The sequence below is a fragment of the Camelus bactrianus genome, chromosome 3 (genome assembly GCF_048773025.1).
Source record: "Camelus bactrianus isolate YW-2024 breed Bactrian camel chromosome 3, ASM4877302v1, whole genome shotgun sequence".
Classification (NCBI taxonomy): domain Eukaryota; kingdom Metazoa; phylum Chordata; class Mammalia; order Artiodactyla; family Camelidae; genus Camelus; species Camelus bactrianus.
In genome coordinates, this window is record NC_133541.1 from 160,819,548 (window position 1) to 160,834,958 (window position 15,411).

General features: G+C 43.1%; 1 protein-coding gene and 1 long non-coding RNA gene across 2 annotated transcripts in view; both read right to left on the reverse strand.

The window, feature by feature from the left end:
- Positions 1-517: 517 nt before the first annotated feature.
- On the reverse strand, positions 518-4,816 carry LOC141575483 (uncharacterized). The gene is made up of 3 exons (XR_012503081.1): positions 4,575-4,816; positions 1,971-2,064; positions 518-696 (listed from the first exon to the last, which is right to left on the reverse strand). It is a non-coding gene; the product is annotated as an uncharacterized LOC141575483 (long non-coding RNA).
- A 1,225-nt stretch (positions 4,817-6,041) lies between these two features.
- Positions 6,042-15,411, reverse strand: part of LOC141577212 (trafficking protein particle complex subunit 9-like) — a 125,613-nt gene continuing 116,243 nt past the window's right edge. Inside the window, exon 17 of the mRNA XM_074361396.1 lies at positions 6,042-10,284. The gene's annotated coding sequence lies outside the window, so the exon portion shown is untranslated. The remainder of the gene's footprint in view (positions 10,285-15,411) is intronic.

Genomic DNA, 15,411 nt, shown 5'->3' on the forward strand with positions numbered 1-15,411 from the left:
CACGTGTCACAGGTGAGGGAACCAAGATCATCCAGGGTATGTGGCTGGAAGTCAGATGGGCTGGATGGCTTACCCTCTTTCAGGCTGAGACAGAGACACCAAGGTTTATTGACAAGCTTGTTGTTGAAGTTGTTTATTTAATACTTTGCTTCCTTGATGAAGTGGATCTGTTGAAATTGTTTATGTCTGGACTATCTTCCCCTCTCTCCTCTGCCTCAGGACTTCTCCTCATAAGTAGTATCAATTCAGCCTGAACTGATTCAGGAAAATCAGAAAATAAAAAATTAGCCCACACAAATGTCTGATAAGTCTTTGTATTTCAGTACTTCCTAAAACTCTTAGAAACACAAGGAAGGTGTGTTACCTCGGGGACTGAGTGCATTTGAAGTGTGAGGAATGTAAGTGTGATCTGGTAAAGGCACAGGCTCTATAGACAGTGATCCCTGTTTGGATCCTGGCTCCCCTAAGTACTGGAAACATGACCACCCAGAGCCTCAGTTTCTTCAAGTGTTAAGTGGGCTGATGGAGCTCACCTCCAAGTGGCCAGGTCAAAATGAGATGGTACGAGTGACTCTCAGGCAGAATGCTTGTCAAAATGCTAGTTGCTCTTGCTGCTTTATAATGTCTCATTAGGTAATTCCGTTGTCCATTGGCTTGCGAATACCTCCTCATTTGATTTAAAAAAAATAGCATGCCCTAAAAATTTTAAAAATAAGGAATGAAGATTTACTGATTAATGCTGGTTGTATTTTTATAGGTCATTTATTAAAAAAAATGTAGGAGTTCTCTAAAGAGAATTTATTCTGTGTGCCTAGAATAAGATTCAGTTAAAAATGATTTTCCTTTAAATGCTTTTCAGAAATTTTCTGTGATATTTTTCTTGAATAGTAGTTGAAGATTTCTGAGAAGGTTTTACATTTAGAAAAGTTTATTCTTGTAATAATTGACCCGTCAAATAAATGATTCAAACCCTGGACAGCATAAAGCCCTGGCTTTTTTTTTTTTTTTATATATATAATTTTGGTGGTTAGTGCTATGACATATTATTATTTATTAACGGTTTTGATTTTGCTTCTGGGTTGTCCTAGGTTTCGGCGCAAGTGCCTTGGAAGGTCTCTCGGGCAAAGATGCTTATTTAAGAAGGTTGTCATTGTAAATGCTCTCAAGAGGATTAAACAAATTCCACAGCAAATAAATGAACATGTTTGGAAGGTTTTCCACCCTCATGTAATTTCCAGAAAACAGACATGATTCACTTGCTAAACCAAACACACAGGTACAGTAATGAGCCTGGCTCACATGACTGGACAGCACGGAGGGAGCCTCATCTATTGGCGTGGGTTACGCTGCAGGAAGCGCAACTGAAATTTTAATTAGAATTTATTTCCAGCGAGTGCTGCTTCCGCGTTTTTCTCCCCAAATTAAGGAAGCGCCCTCTTTGCCTGGCCATCAGTCTGCAAAGCCACACGGCTCACACACTCCCCTGTTCATCAGAAGGCTGGTGGAGTCAGTTTGCTTGGACACACTTAGCTACACTGGCAGCGGGGATCATCAGTCTCTTCTGTGTGTTCACCTCCACGTGCAGAGGAGAAAATCGACTTTTGCTGCCGACAAACCCTAATAGACTACCAGTTGTTTCAGAGGGACTGTGATGTTGAAAACTGGTATCCCTTTAATTTTTATATGTTGGATGCTGACAAATTGCACGGCCACACCCCCACTGTAAGTACACCCACCAGGGAGGGTGTCGGAGTTTGAATCTGTGTGTTTTAGTATTCAGATCCTGGCACTGGTCAGCTTTCAGTGTTCTCGCTGGGTTTGGGAGACTATTTCTCAAGCGATTTCTTTGGCTACCAATAAATTTGCAAAGCCGTCTCCTTCAGTGGAGTTCCGATGAGTTGAGTTGGGAGGGGCATGTGAAATTGAGGAGGGCAGAGAGGTGCAATGAAAACTAGCCACCATCTGGTTACCTCTCATTTTTTATGGGCCAAAGATGCTTGTCTTCTTTTCTTTCCTCCTCCATCCATCCCTTCAGGTCAGGGAGTCGTCTTCAAGAATTTCATCCTAAAATGTAAAGTAATGATGAAGGCAGTGTGTTTCTTTGGTTGATTTCATTTGATTTGCGTTCATTGTTAAAGATTTTCTGGTGAGGTTCTTATGAGCTCTTAAAAGCTGGAAGAGCAGCACAACCAAGGAGAGAAAGTCAGAGGAACGAGTCAGCGGCCCCTGTGAGGTCTGTGGGACGAAGGCAGGAGGTGGGGCAGAGGCAGCACCGTAGCCTCCCCTGCAGCCCTGAGGGCAACGTGCGCATGTAAAGCCAGCGTCTCTTGTCACCATGTGTTCTAACAGGACTCCCACTAAAGAAATGCGAGATTTGGGGAGGCCTTACCTTTTACCCTCTGGTCAAACATCTTTAATGCTGACTGTATTTATTCAAGATGACACAGAGATCACCTGCAGAGCGTTAGGGAGTGGTGCTTGCTTCCTGTCTTGCCCGCCCCAGGCTCACTCATCAGATACCTGATTCTCGCAGGCACTGCAGTGCCCGTTGGGGGAGCTCTGCTCCTGGGGGTTTCTGCTCCTGTGGGGGGAGCTCTGCTCCTCGGGGAGCTGGGCACTGGAGTGCGCACATTGGAGCCGGTCGCACCAGCGCTGAAACCTCTCTACGTGTTGTGCCTTTTGTGTAAGTAGTAGAGGTGGGATCCAGAGTCTTCCAGTGTCTACGGAGCTCTCCAGCAAAGCCAACTTGGAGGAAAGAAAGAAAATGCCTACTGTTCCATGACTGTGTCCTAAGGGTTTAAAGCTCATGTGGAGCACACGTGAGATCTCATTCAGTAAATACTCTGGGGTCTTTTCTCTGACTTGTCATGAATATGGCATTCTCTTAATGTTATTTCTCTTAAAACATGTCTAAGCAACCATTTTTGTGTGATGGTTATTGTGCGTAAGTGTCCTGAAGAAGCTGTTGTGGATTGAAGTGTGGGCATCAGTGGTACCAGAATGTTTGGTGGCCCTGGGGGCTGCCCGAGCTCCACACCATTTGTTACCAGCAGTCTTTCAGATTGCATCTTATTCCAGAGCTCACTGGGGCTCCCATCTCTCACTACGTATCTTGAGAGAATATTTGTTCAGAGGGTAGGGGACAGGATGCTTCCAAGTCTGGGTTCTGGGGTTCCCTGTCTAAAGGTGGCACTGGCACAAATCCTTTATTCATGGAGTAATGAAGCCCCCCAGTCTCGTGGCTAATTGGGACTCCCTGTCCTTCTTCATGTTAGGAGCCGGAGGGCTTGGGTTAGGCCCCCAAACCTGTTTTGGAGAGCTTTCAGCCCTATCACACCACCTGTGTTGTCCCGTTTCAGTCACATGACTTTGATTTTTGCTGGTAGGTGTGACTCCTGGACAGTGCTTGGGACTTCCAGGTTTCCCCTACAGTAGGGACACTGAAGAAAGTTCACCCCATATGGTGTGTTCGGGGGCCTCGAGGACAAGTAGGGACCCACAGACAGATATCTGGATGGGTGGTGATCAGGCCCGAGTCTTGGAAGAACAGAGATTCCATTACTGTTTTAACAGTGAAATTGAGGGAGTAATTCTGGAAGGTCTGATGCAACTGAGATTAAAATTATTATATGGTTTTATTGTTAGCAGGAGTGGTTTTTAACCCTTAGACCCAGTCCCCCCTATTTATAATAAATATTTTGTAACAATTCTTTTCTGGTGCCCGGAAGTGAACGTCATAGAAAATGTAACCTAACTATAAATATGATAAACAAATAGGTAGATGGAAAGATGTGGTGCCTAAATTCTTATATTATGGGGTATTTTATATTCTATGCTAATTAGTGACCTCTCAGGACAAAAGGCACATACAAAGGGAGTAACTTCTAATAAACTATTTTTTCAAGCCTTACCTAAATGGGAAACAAGTGGCTTCAGAATGTTAGAGCACCTCCCATGTCCCCTGGGAAATCTTGTCAGAGTTACAATTGCTGATGGTATCCTGTGCTAAGTGCAAGCAGATGCGGTTCGGAAGCTGCCCGGAGGCTGACTCCGGGGATTCCTTCTCCGTCGCAGCAGTGAGGGAGCCTTGCCTTTCCTGACCTCAACCACAGAGGCGATTTTGAATCTCTTAAAACTGCCATACCAGTGTTTATCACAACCCTCACAAGATACATTGAATAAAGTAGAAAACTTTAAGTGTCTCCTTTAGGATAGAAATAGGGTATAAAAGAAATAAATTAAAAATTCTAGTGCCCGAATAAGTGCTACATTACACTGGCTGCATCATAAGGTTAGAAAACTTCATTACCGCTTTACATACCACATCTTGCAGTTAGATTTTATTTATTTTTTTTCCTAAAGAAAAAACAATCATTTGATGAGTTCTTGTGTCAGAGGTGACGAGCAGAAAGCAAGTGTAAAACCAGGAATCGTGGTGCTGGTTAGTCTAAGACCATCTACGTCACTGTGCAGATCATCTTTACTCATTTTACTGCACTTTTTGGAATCACCTTCTCACTTGGAAAAACCCCTGTGTCAGTTGGATTTGTTAGTAAAACAATTCTTTTTCTTACCTAGAACATCAGTGATGTTTTCAAGATGATAAAAAAAATTTGCCCATGGCATTTAAACAGTTGCTTGTTCTCGTAACTCATGGCTCACGGTCTCGTATTTGTCACAATTGGAGAACTGTGTTTTCTTTGTGCAAATTCTCATTGCTTTGGTGACGCAGGGACACTTGTCCTTACTGGATGGAGTATGATAGTAGTTTTTTGCATTCTCTCCCTAAATCTGGAGTCCTGTGTTATGTTTCCTGTTAACTTAAAAAATAGGAATATTGTTATTTACCTAAATATCTAACCTCACACCAGTGGTGCATATCAAATTGGTCCAAATGGGAATTCCAATATTAAATGAGACAGTAATTTCACAACCCACTTTTCCAAAAATTTGGATTGATGGTTCAATTATACCAGGGACATTAGCTGTTTTAATTGAATCAATCATTGCTTTCTTCAATAAAATTTTCCATTCCATCTGCTCTTTTGGTTTATTGTTCTTCAGTGTTTCATTTGCTTTCTTTCCCAAAAATATATGATTTTGGCTTTTGTCATTGAAAATCCTTGCTGGTTTTGCTACCTCATGCTGGAGAGGAAGGCTTGTGACTGTTTTATAGTCACTGGTTTCATGGTTGTATGAGTGCTTAATGCCACGTTGCAGGGGTGTGGAGACCTAATGAATTGTGTACATAAAAGGCTTATTATACACTGAGTGCAGGGTTAGTGTTCGCAGCCCATGTCATCAGTATCATAATTAATCCATTACAATCATCCTCTATTAATCAGTGTTATCCTTCTAACGTCTCCAGGAGAAGAAATGTAGTAGTCTAAATGCAAATCTTTGCCAAACTTCGTCAATTCAAAACCTTTAAAGCTTTGCTGTCAATAGGACTGTGTGCTTTCTGTCCCTAATTCTGCTTCTCCTGACCCAGGACTCGGTCTCCACATCTGATGATCCGTGAGACACTGGATTCTTGAACCCATGGCTCTGTGTGTTCTGAGACATCTGGGGACTTCAACACTGTTTTAGGGTCTTTGGTTCCCACCTCTTCATAGCATTGCTGAGATGAGATCTGTGGGTTCACCCTCATTCTTGAGTGTATTGTGCATTTTTTCTAGAACCAACACACGCCATCGTGGCAGCACTGCTTTGACCACGTGCTGGGACAGCGTGTGCTTGTCAGTTCTTGGGTTTAAATTTTCTGTTCTAATTTCTATAATGGGGTATATTGACAGATACACTCCATGTAAACAGAAGCTCTGTGGGGTTTTCAGCAACTTCTAAGAACATAAATATTCCTGAAGCAGCTAATCTTCCTCCCAACAAGTGAGGAGCAAGCCGGCAAGCCCTGGGTGCCTGTGGCGGCCAAGCTGTGCAGCCCAGGCTGCTCACCGAGGAACAAGGAGAAAATTTTAAAAACCTACTTCCATGCTGTCTTTCACAGAATCACAGAAATGAACGTTTTAATATCTAAAGAGGGGTGATTTTTTAAAATAAATTTTTTATTTTTTTCCTTTTTCAGTTTTATTAGGTAGAATTTTTACAGTTCAAATTCACATACACATATTGCATGCAAATACATGTATAGAGCATACTGCATTTTTTGTTTACATATATGTACTAATTATTGTTTCTAAGAACAGATTAGAGCTTCAGATTTTTAAAATTAGTTACCAGAGGTTTAAGGACATCTACAAAAGAATAAACAGAATATGGTAATCCAATCACAAAGGACAGTCAGATGTGCTTGCATATATTCAAAAAATCAAAACAATATTTAGTTCATTTGTGGTCTTATTATTATTGCTATTAATTTTAGATTCCCCATAAATGAAGTCATATGGCATTTTTCTTTCTCTTTCCACCCCACTTCACTTAGAATGACAGTCTTCAGGTCCATCCATGTTGCTGCAAATGGCATCTTTTATGGCTGAGTAGTATTCCATTGTATATATGTATCACCTCGTCTTTATCCAGTCATGTGCTGATGGACATTTGTGTTGTTTACATGTTCCCTGTTCTATGTCCCTTCTGGCAACAATTACTGATTTTAAATATTTTCCACCTTAAAATCCTTCCTGAAGGAGATGTGGTAACTGGAATCAAAAACAGTTACAGCACAGGGTTGTGTGTGATGGGCCCTGGGGGCTTGGTAGAAAGGTTGGCAGAAAGGATTTCAGATTCTGATCAAATGAGTCCTCCTCTTGTAGCCCTGCTGACCGCCTCTCTCACGGCCTGCCCTACAAGACTGACCAGTCCCTTCTGTGAATCCTACTGTATTGTGCACAAATTTTGTCCAATTGGTGTCATCCAGTAGGGACCTTAAGTGAGGCACCCAAGCTCCTGAGTTGATTTCTTCCATCAGCCCTTAAATTCCTTGGGAGCCAGGACTGTCTCATTGCCCCAAGGATCCCTAATTCCTAGTGAGATGCCTAATAAAGCTGATACTTAACAAGCACATGGGTCAAATGGAAAAACCTGATCAAAAAAAGGCCCTCATTTTTCAGACATACCTACTTGAACACATAGTGTAAAATGACATGTCTTCTTGGATTTGCTGTCAAATACTTCAACAAAGGAGAAATAAAAGAACAAAGGTCTGAATAAAGGAAATATGGAAAAGTTTGTGAATTCCTTAATCTGGGTGATGGGCTGATTGTACTATACTTACTGATGTATACATAAGTTAGTTTATAATTTTACTGTCATTAGCTGAATGGCAAGTATTAATACGTATTAATTGAAATCCTTAGAACTGAATAAACTTACCCCACACAAAATCATTAATATCCTAGTAGTTTTTCTTTCAGAAATCTTTTCCCACAAAGACAGGAAAAAAGGGAAAGGCAGATCCGTGGAGTATTTCCACGTTGTCAAAAGACCAAAGGCTGATACAAAAGAAGAGATTGTAAAAAAGATAAAGAGGCTGAAATTAATGTCCGGAAAACCTAGCTAACAATCCTAAATGGCCCAACATAACTAACCTCAGCACTGCTGCATCAAGAATTGGGCAAATAGCACCTAGTGGATTTAGTTTTTAATAAATAAGTAATGATCCAGTTCCTACCACAGGCAATTATGAGAAGACTGTGTATAAGTTCTAACCCCAACTAGTGTACAAATCATAATTTCTACTTGATTCAAACTGCTTCTTCTATAAAATTTGAATCTTTTTATTCTTAAGACAGATTTGTGGCCTATGACCTAGTGATAAAATTTTCAACTGGCTTGTATTAAAAAAGTTCACCATAGTGAGAGTTTATTACATCAAGTATTCCTTTTTGGGAAACCCATGTGCCTTGTTACCATCTTTCATTAGATTTCCTGTGGAAAATTCAATCCTTCATTCAGGAAAAGGCTGAGCAATATATTTCATGGAAAACCTTCATAAACTGCAACACAAGAAAATGAAAATGAAAGTGAGCAGCCCGTGAAGCCGGCAGACACACAGCGGACAGCTGTGTTCCCGCCTCGAATTTCTGTAACCAGCAGGGAAAATGTGCATTTCAAGAAATAGACATAAACACTTTTCAGGACCTGAGCACACAATTTCCCTTTCAGGGTTTAGTGGGCTTCCATTTAATTCTATGAGAAATGTTTAAAACAACAGAACAACACCTGAGATAGGGTTTAAAGTAACTTTTATGTCTTAGTGAAAATAAAGCCAACGGATAGTTATCATTTTTACTTTATTTAATCTCACTCTCTTATTTTACCTCCCCAACCTCCTCCACAAAATGATGGTGAACATCCCCTCCTGGGTCAGAAGGCTAAGTGGAAACTACCAATCAAATGGAGGTGTGCTTTGTTGTTTATTTTTCAAAACAAACAAGTTTCATTCATATGATTTAATAATTAAGATCAGAAACAAAGTCTACTCAATAAATGGAAGCCAACACATGTCATCATAGCTGCTCATCAGGTTTGGCCCCACGTTACACACTTTTACATGGACATGTGCCTTGTGCTGTCATGGGAAACGGTGAGTGGGGACAGGGCCTCTGCTCTCACAGGGCACACAGCCTGGTGGGGGAGGTGGTGTTCAATCATTGCCCTTTTTTTAATGTACTTACAAATTATGGGAAATGCTATTTAAAAAGAACAAAATTAGTCAATGAAAGTGAAAAATACAAGGAGAGTATTTAGGCTGAGGGAAGACAGGGAACCTCTTTGAAGAGCTGACACTCCACTGAGACCCAAAGGACAACTCCGGTGCTGCAGGTGAAGGGCAGGGACACATTGATAAAGGGCTGATATCCAGAATATACCAAAATCTCTTTAAACTCAACAAGAAGGATGAACAACCTGATTAAAAAATGAGCAAAATGCCTGAACACACACCTCATCAAAGAAGAAATCTACATGCCAAAGAAGTCTATGGAAAGATGCTCCACAGCATCTGTCATCAAGGGGATGCAGACTGAAACAGCGAGGTACCACTGCACACATGTCAGAACTGCCAAAACGCAGAACACTGACAGCACCGAATGCTGGTGAGGATGTGGAGCGTCAGGAATTCTCATGCATTGCTGGTGGGAATGTAAAATGGCCCAGATATTTTGGAAGATGGTCTGGCAATTTTTTACAAAACTAAACGTACTCCTAACATATGATCCAGCAACTGTGCTCCTTGGTGTTTACTCGATGAAATGGAAACTTATGTCCACACAGAAATCTGCATACAGATGTTAATAGCAGCTTTATTCATAATCACCAGAACTCAGAAACAACTAAGCTGTTCTTCAGTAGGTGAATGGAAAAACTGTGGTCCAGCCAGAAAATGGACTATTATTTGGTGCTAAAATGAAATGAGTTATCAAGGCATGGAAAGACATGGAGGAACCTTAAATGCTTATTACTAAGTGAAAGAAGCCAATCTGGGAAGGTTCCGCAACTGTCTGATTCCAACTGTATGGTGTTCTGGGAAAGGGAAAACCACAGAGACTAAAAGATCAGTGGCTGTCAGAGGCTAGAGGGGAAGGAGCAATGAATGAGGTGCAGCACGGAGCATTTTAAGGTCACTAAGACAGACTACTCTGTATGATGCTGTGACGGTGGATACATGTCATTGCACATCTGTCCAAACCCACAGAGTGCACACCACCAAGTGTAAATCCTAGTGTCAAGTCTGGGCTCTGGGTGATGATGATGTGTCAGTGCAGGTTCACCCATTGTCGCAAATGCACGCTCTGGTGGAGGCGTCAATAGTGAGGAGCTCTGGGGACAAACTGCAGTTCATACACCGAATCCAGCCCCAGCCAAAGCTGTTAATAAAACTCTGTGGGTGTGTGGAATGTCCGGCTGCTCTGGCGTCAGAACAGCAGAGCTGAGCAGCCGCACTAGAGATCAGGAGGTTTGCAGACCCTGAAATACTTACTCCCAAGCCCTTGACAGAAAAAGTCTGCTGAGGCCTGTTCTAAACGAATCACAATTTACCCTGATGAGACAGGACAGCAGGGCCCAAACCAGGCATGGTTAATGGGACTGAAGCAATGTTTTAGTTCCAACAACTTTGCTGAAGTCCTGCAGATCCAGCGACAGACTGTAGCCAGGAAGCGTCTGCAGAAGGAGTCGGTAGCAGACCTTCCCGCCAGGCTCCGGGATGCCGGGGGCCCCGCGCTGCACGGGGGCCACCCTCTTGAAGAAGGCGGACTTGCGGTGGAAGCCGATCAACTCATAGAGCTCGGAGAGGATGCTGCACTGCTGAATTCTCTCCTAGGAATGCTGAAGCACAGGGAGAAAAGCAACAAGCATCTGAACGAAACATGTAAGTGAAAAAAGACCCTTAAAAAATTTTCCCTTAAAACAGAGACCCAATGACACAGGAAGGAAGAGGAAGGCTGACTTCGTCCACTGATGGGACCGGATGCAGAAATGCAGGGAAGCAGCACTGTGCAGACGCTCCAGACCTCTTCTGGGCCCCACCTTTCCACGTTCCGCCTCTCCTTTTACTTGAAAGGCGCGTATTCCCTGAAACAGAGGAATCTGCTACCTAAACATGGGACACAGAGAAGGGAAAGAGGAAAAGGACGGGAAAGTAAAGGAACAACAGTTCATCTACACCCTAGTGTTTGGGCGGGACTTTCACCAAACACACAACCTCTCAAAGCACAGAGCACACCGTGAGAGGCTGACAGAGTGACTGCGACTTCTGCTCCTTAAACACCAGCTACCTGCCAGCACACGCTGTGCCCGTTACTGAATCATTATAATCATTTCAGAAACTATTACTACCCCGGCTCACAGGCAAGGAAATCTGAATCTCGGGGAGGATTTATTATCATCCTGGACAAATTCCCACGGCCAAGAAGTGTCAGAGCCTCCGGCAGACCCTGGACTAAAATGCTCCTCATCACCACGGGCCCTGAGCCCAGGCTGAGGCCACGTTAGGTCTGCACGGGCCCAGAGCATGAGTCTGTGGGACAGGGAGTGGTCCCACTTGAAGTGCCAGGCCAAGGCCCTCAGGAACCTATGTAATGAAACCAAATACCCAAACTGATTTCCAACGCACTTCCCTGTCCGGTAGGACTGCTCGGCACATCTGGCTTATCACCTGTGCACAGGCTGTGCAAGGGGCCCAGACAGTGACGTGACGTCCCAATGGAAGTGGCTCAGAGACCGCTTCATCACAGGACAGACTCTCCCGGCTTCCAACGTTAACTCTCCATTCCATTTCCAACTGGAAAGTAAGTTTAGACTTGTTTTCCTCTCCAGAAACAAAGACAGTGGTAACATCAGCGGGAAACTCAAGACTGAGGAAGAGTCTCTTAGCCATTTGGAAGGATAGGCTGGGGAGGGAACAGAGATAGGGATCAGAAAGACCAGTGTTCCAGTCCAAAGTCTGCACATCACTCGCTTTGACAGTTTCCTTATTAATACAGGTGATAAAATCTAATTATGATAGTTGGGAAAACTAAATGAAATAACGTATGCCACTAGCATAGGTGTAAAATCCTAAATGAGTGTTCCAGAAATGAACGTGACCATTGTTAGATACTGTCTGCCAAATCTTGTGTGCTAAGCTCACATCAGCCAGCCAGAGATGTGCCAGAGAATGCCTCAACAGCCAGCAGCCTTCTCCAACTTGGAAACTCACAGTGTCCGAAGAACAGGCAGTGGTGGATGCTTTGGGACACTCTGGAGGTAGCACTCCAGTGATGACTTTAAAAAGCTGGGGAGAATTTAGGGGACCATACAGTTCAAATACAGTAAACTCATTCCATGTCTACAAATATTCACCTGTAGCCATGATGATTCAGAGAGGAAATACATATTCAAACGTACATCATTTTCCCACATAAGTGCATCAAAACAATTTGGAAAGAATGTAACTTTCTTCTCTAGATCACACAGTGGGGATTACGAGGTTTGTACTGAAAGCCCTACGTGTAAATCATCTGCAAAAGTAACTGGGTCCATTATCAGTCATCATCATTTGAAGGGAAGGATGGAAAAGAACAAAGCCAAGCTAATACGCTCCGGTATTTTGTTGGGTTATGATGTCACAGAGGAGACGGACAGGTCATCAAGGAACCACTCTGCCGTGATCACGGAGCCAGGGAGCGGGATGGGCGGCAAGATGTAAGGCGCAGCCGTAGCTGTGCCCGCACTTCTAGGCAGGTACCCAGTCACTTCGACAAGGTGTCAAAAGTGTGTGCCAACGTCCTCATCACCTGTCATGCATTAAAGAGAAATGGAAACCTATAAACGGCCAATAACCTCGGTGGGTACACCGTCCAAAGAGCAACGTCACAGTTTGACAACTGGCCATCCCGTTTCCCTGGGCTTCATTCTTGGAGAACCTTAAAAACCACTCCTCTGTCCTCAAGAAGTGCTGCCTACTTGTCCTATCTTTGGCTCAGGGATACAGCACGTTCACGTGGACTTTAATGTCTGCACAGATTTGACTGTCTTTCTCCAGGTTCACTTGTCCATTCTGAAGAGGCCTGAGTTAAGTCCAAACTCCATAAGATCAATTCCCTCCAGTGACAACTCAACGAGCCTGCAATTACAAACCAACTGAACAGGACTGTCCTCAGCTAAAAATGTCACCCGCCCTTCACTGCTTTCTTAATCTCCTGTCCTGGCTAAATGCAACAGACTAACACCACCCTCCACCAAGTTCCCCAACTATGTCAAATAGAAAGTAAGGTCCATAAAAGAGGAGACAACTCCATAGTCACCTCTGAATTCTTAGCATATATTAATGTCAATAAATAGAACTATGATTATGGCTTCTTTCCTTTAAAACCTTTCTGGTTATTTAAATGAGACCATGGAAGGGAGGTGTTTGGGTCCAGTATCTTGATCCAGAAGACTCTGGAGAACTTTTTCGGAATGGCTGCCCACTGATTCATTCAAAACACAACTTCTCTTTCCGGCAGGAGATTTTCTGCCAGGAGTTTGTTGTCACTCTCATGCCAGAACAGATTTAAACTAAATACTTACATTGGATATGTTATTTTCCCCCGCTTCCAAAAAAATTGACTTTCCTTACTTCCTTGCCTTGAGGAATGCTTATTTACTATTCTTTCTAATTCACAATTTATAAAGCAGGATTCTCAGGATGTGCTTGGCCTTACATAAGAACAGCCATCCAACTCCCAGTGTGAGAGGCCTGGGGCTCAGCTCCTGACCTCCTGTCAAGGCAACTGAAACTCAGTTCAGGAGCCAACTGGCCCCCAGGGCTTCTAAGGGTCACGTATCTCCCAGAATCCCTGCTTTCTGGTTTGACTTGGCTTCTGAGGATTTCCCCTCACTTTCTTGACAATTAGCTGTGCAGCTTGAAAGATGAGGAAGGAAGGTCTTATTTCTTAATCAGCATTTTAAGGAACTTATGTAATGAAGGTTTTCAAGACTTTCTAGAACCCTCCATTGCCGAGACAGAAAACACACTAGATATATTCTAAATCTAGCTATCATGTGCATTTTTTATTTGCTTTTGTTTTCTAAACTGCTAACAGACATTTTTTAATTAAAAAATAAAATAAGGCCCCAAATAGGATAGAACATTGAAGAGGAAACAAAATTAAAGGGCAAAGACAGAAAAATGATAAGTACTCTACAAAGTTAATAGAAAGAATACACTATAGATCAGATCAGCAGTTCTCAGTAACAGCTAATTCAAACCTGACCATGAGGTAAAATGTCTCTCCTGTCAGGCGACGGCCAACAGAAAACAGAATTAAATCAACAAACTAAAATTCTAAGTCTGGTGAGGTAGAGAAGTCTACAAGCTAAATGTGTTTTCTTCTGGTAAAGAGGGAGACTCACAAGATCTTTCCTGTGGAGCCTGAGCCCAGGTGAGGATGGTGAAGTGAGCTCTGTAAGTACCCAATTAGCAAAGTGAGTGATGAATAAAGAGACGTGAGCTTTGATGACAGAGATGATGCTACTATTCACTTGTCCTGTAAGTATGTCTTCACGTTCAATGATCAATACCTTGGCGTCCTCAGGGATTGAGATTATAGGAAAATGCACAGCCCGGGCCTAGACCTCCTCTGTGATTGTGGCACTGCACTTAGATGTTTCAAGGGCACCTCCAACTCCACCTGCAAAGAGCTGACTTCATGGTGCTCCTCCCATGGCCGTCCTGCCCAGGGCCCCTTGTCAGGGTCAAGGTCTGTCTGCCTCTCCCAGCTCAGTCCCATCACTCACAGATGTGACTGGACCCCTCCTTCAGGGCCCAATTTCCTCAGTCAACGAGTCACACCACCCACACCTCACCTACCAGGTTCTCACTGGCACTCCCTCAGCACTGACTCTGTGCTGGGGACCACGCTGTACATTGTGTACACGTTATCTCACTGGATCTCCACAGAAGTCCTGGGAAGTCGGTATATCACTGCTTCAATTAATAAGATAAATTGTTTCACTTCCTTGAGTGCATCATCCAAAGTGACACGGCTACTGAGCCACAAAACTGGGACTGAAAACCACTTGAAAATTGAACACTGCTACACCTCACAGCCACCCTACTCTGACTTATCACATCACCTCCTTCCGAGCCTTCTAAATGTTTCTAATCATTCTACAAGACAAAAGTGATCTATGAGAGCACCCCTCTCCCCTACTTAAAATCTGACAATGACGTTCCACTTCCCTTAGGAGAAAGCCCCCCCGGCCTGAGTACAGCCCAACGGCCCGGCATCTGCGTTCCCTGCGCGGCCGCGCCACCTCACCCACCACGCAGCGCTACACTTGCCTTGTCCAGGACAGGGATGCTGACTCCGTACAACCCGGGGCTCTTCTCACTCAAACAATGATCACCCTCTTCAGTGCTGACTCTCAGAAAAATGTTTTCTCTGGATGAATCAGTATCTTTTTCCTTACAACTTCCCATCATTGATAATGAGCTCCCCCCAAAAGAGAGAAAACATAATACTCAGACTCCTTATCTGTAAAGTGTGAATAACAAGGAAATATGAGAGGTTTTAAGCGAAATAATATTCATGTGAAGCTAAGGGACAATTCCCAACATACAGTAAGCACTCAATATGTGCTTACTTAATATTAAAAAAATAGATTCCATTCCAGCAACCTTAAATCAATGCTTTATGGCTTTGTCCAAAAGACTACCAACAAACTATTGGACGAACCCCTTTGAGAAGATCCACCCAAGCGTACTGGGATAGGTAAGACTTGACTCCAGTTATAGCTGCAGGCAACCAGCACTACGGGGTGGGGGCAGTTTGCTCAAACTCTTACATGTTGTTTGAGCATTTAGTTGTAGTTATTGAATAAAGACAGGTATTATATAGTCAAAGCTCCTGAAACATATATCTTCAAAGATTGATGCAAATTAGTTTCAAGTACAACACTCTCACTAGAAATTATTTGAAAATTATAGTC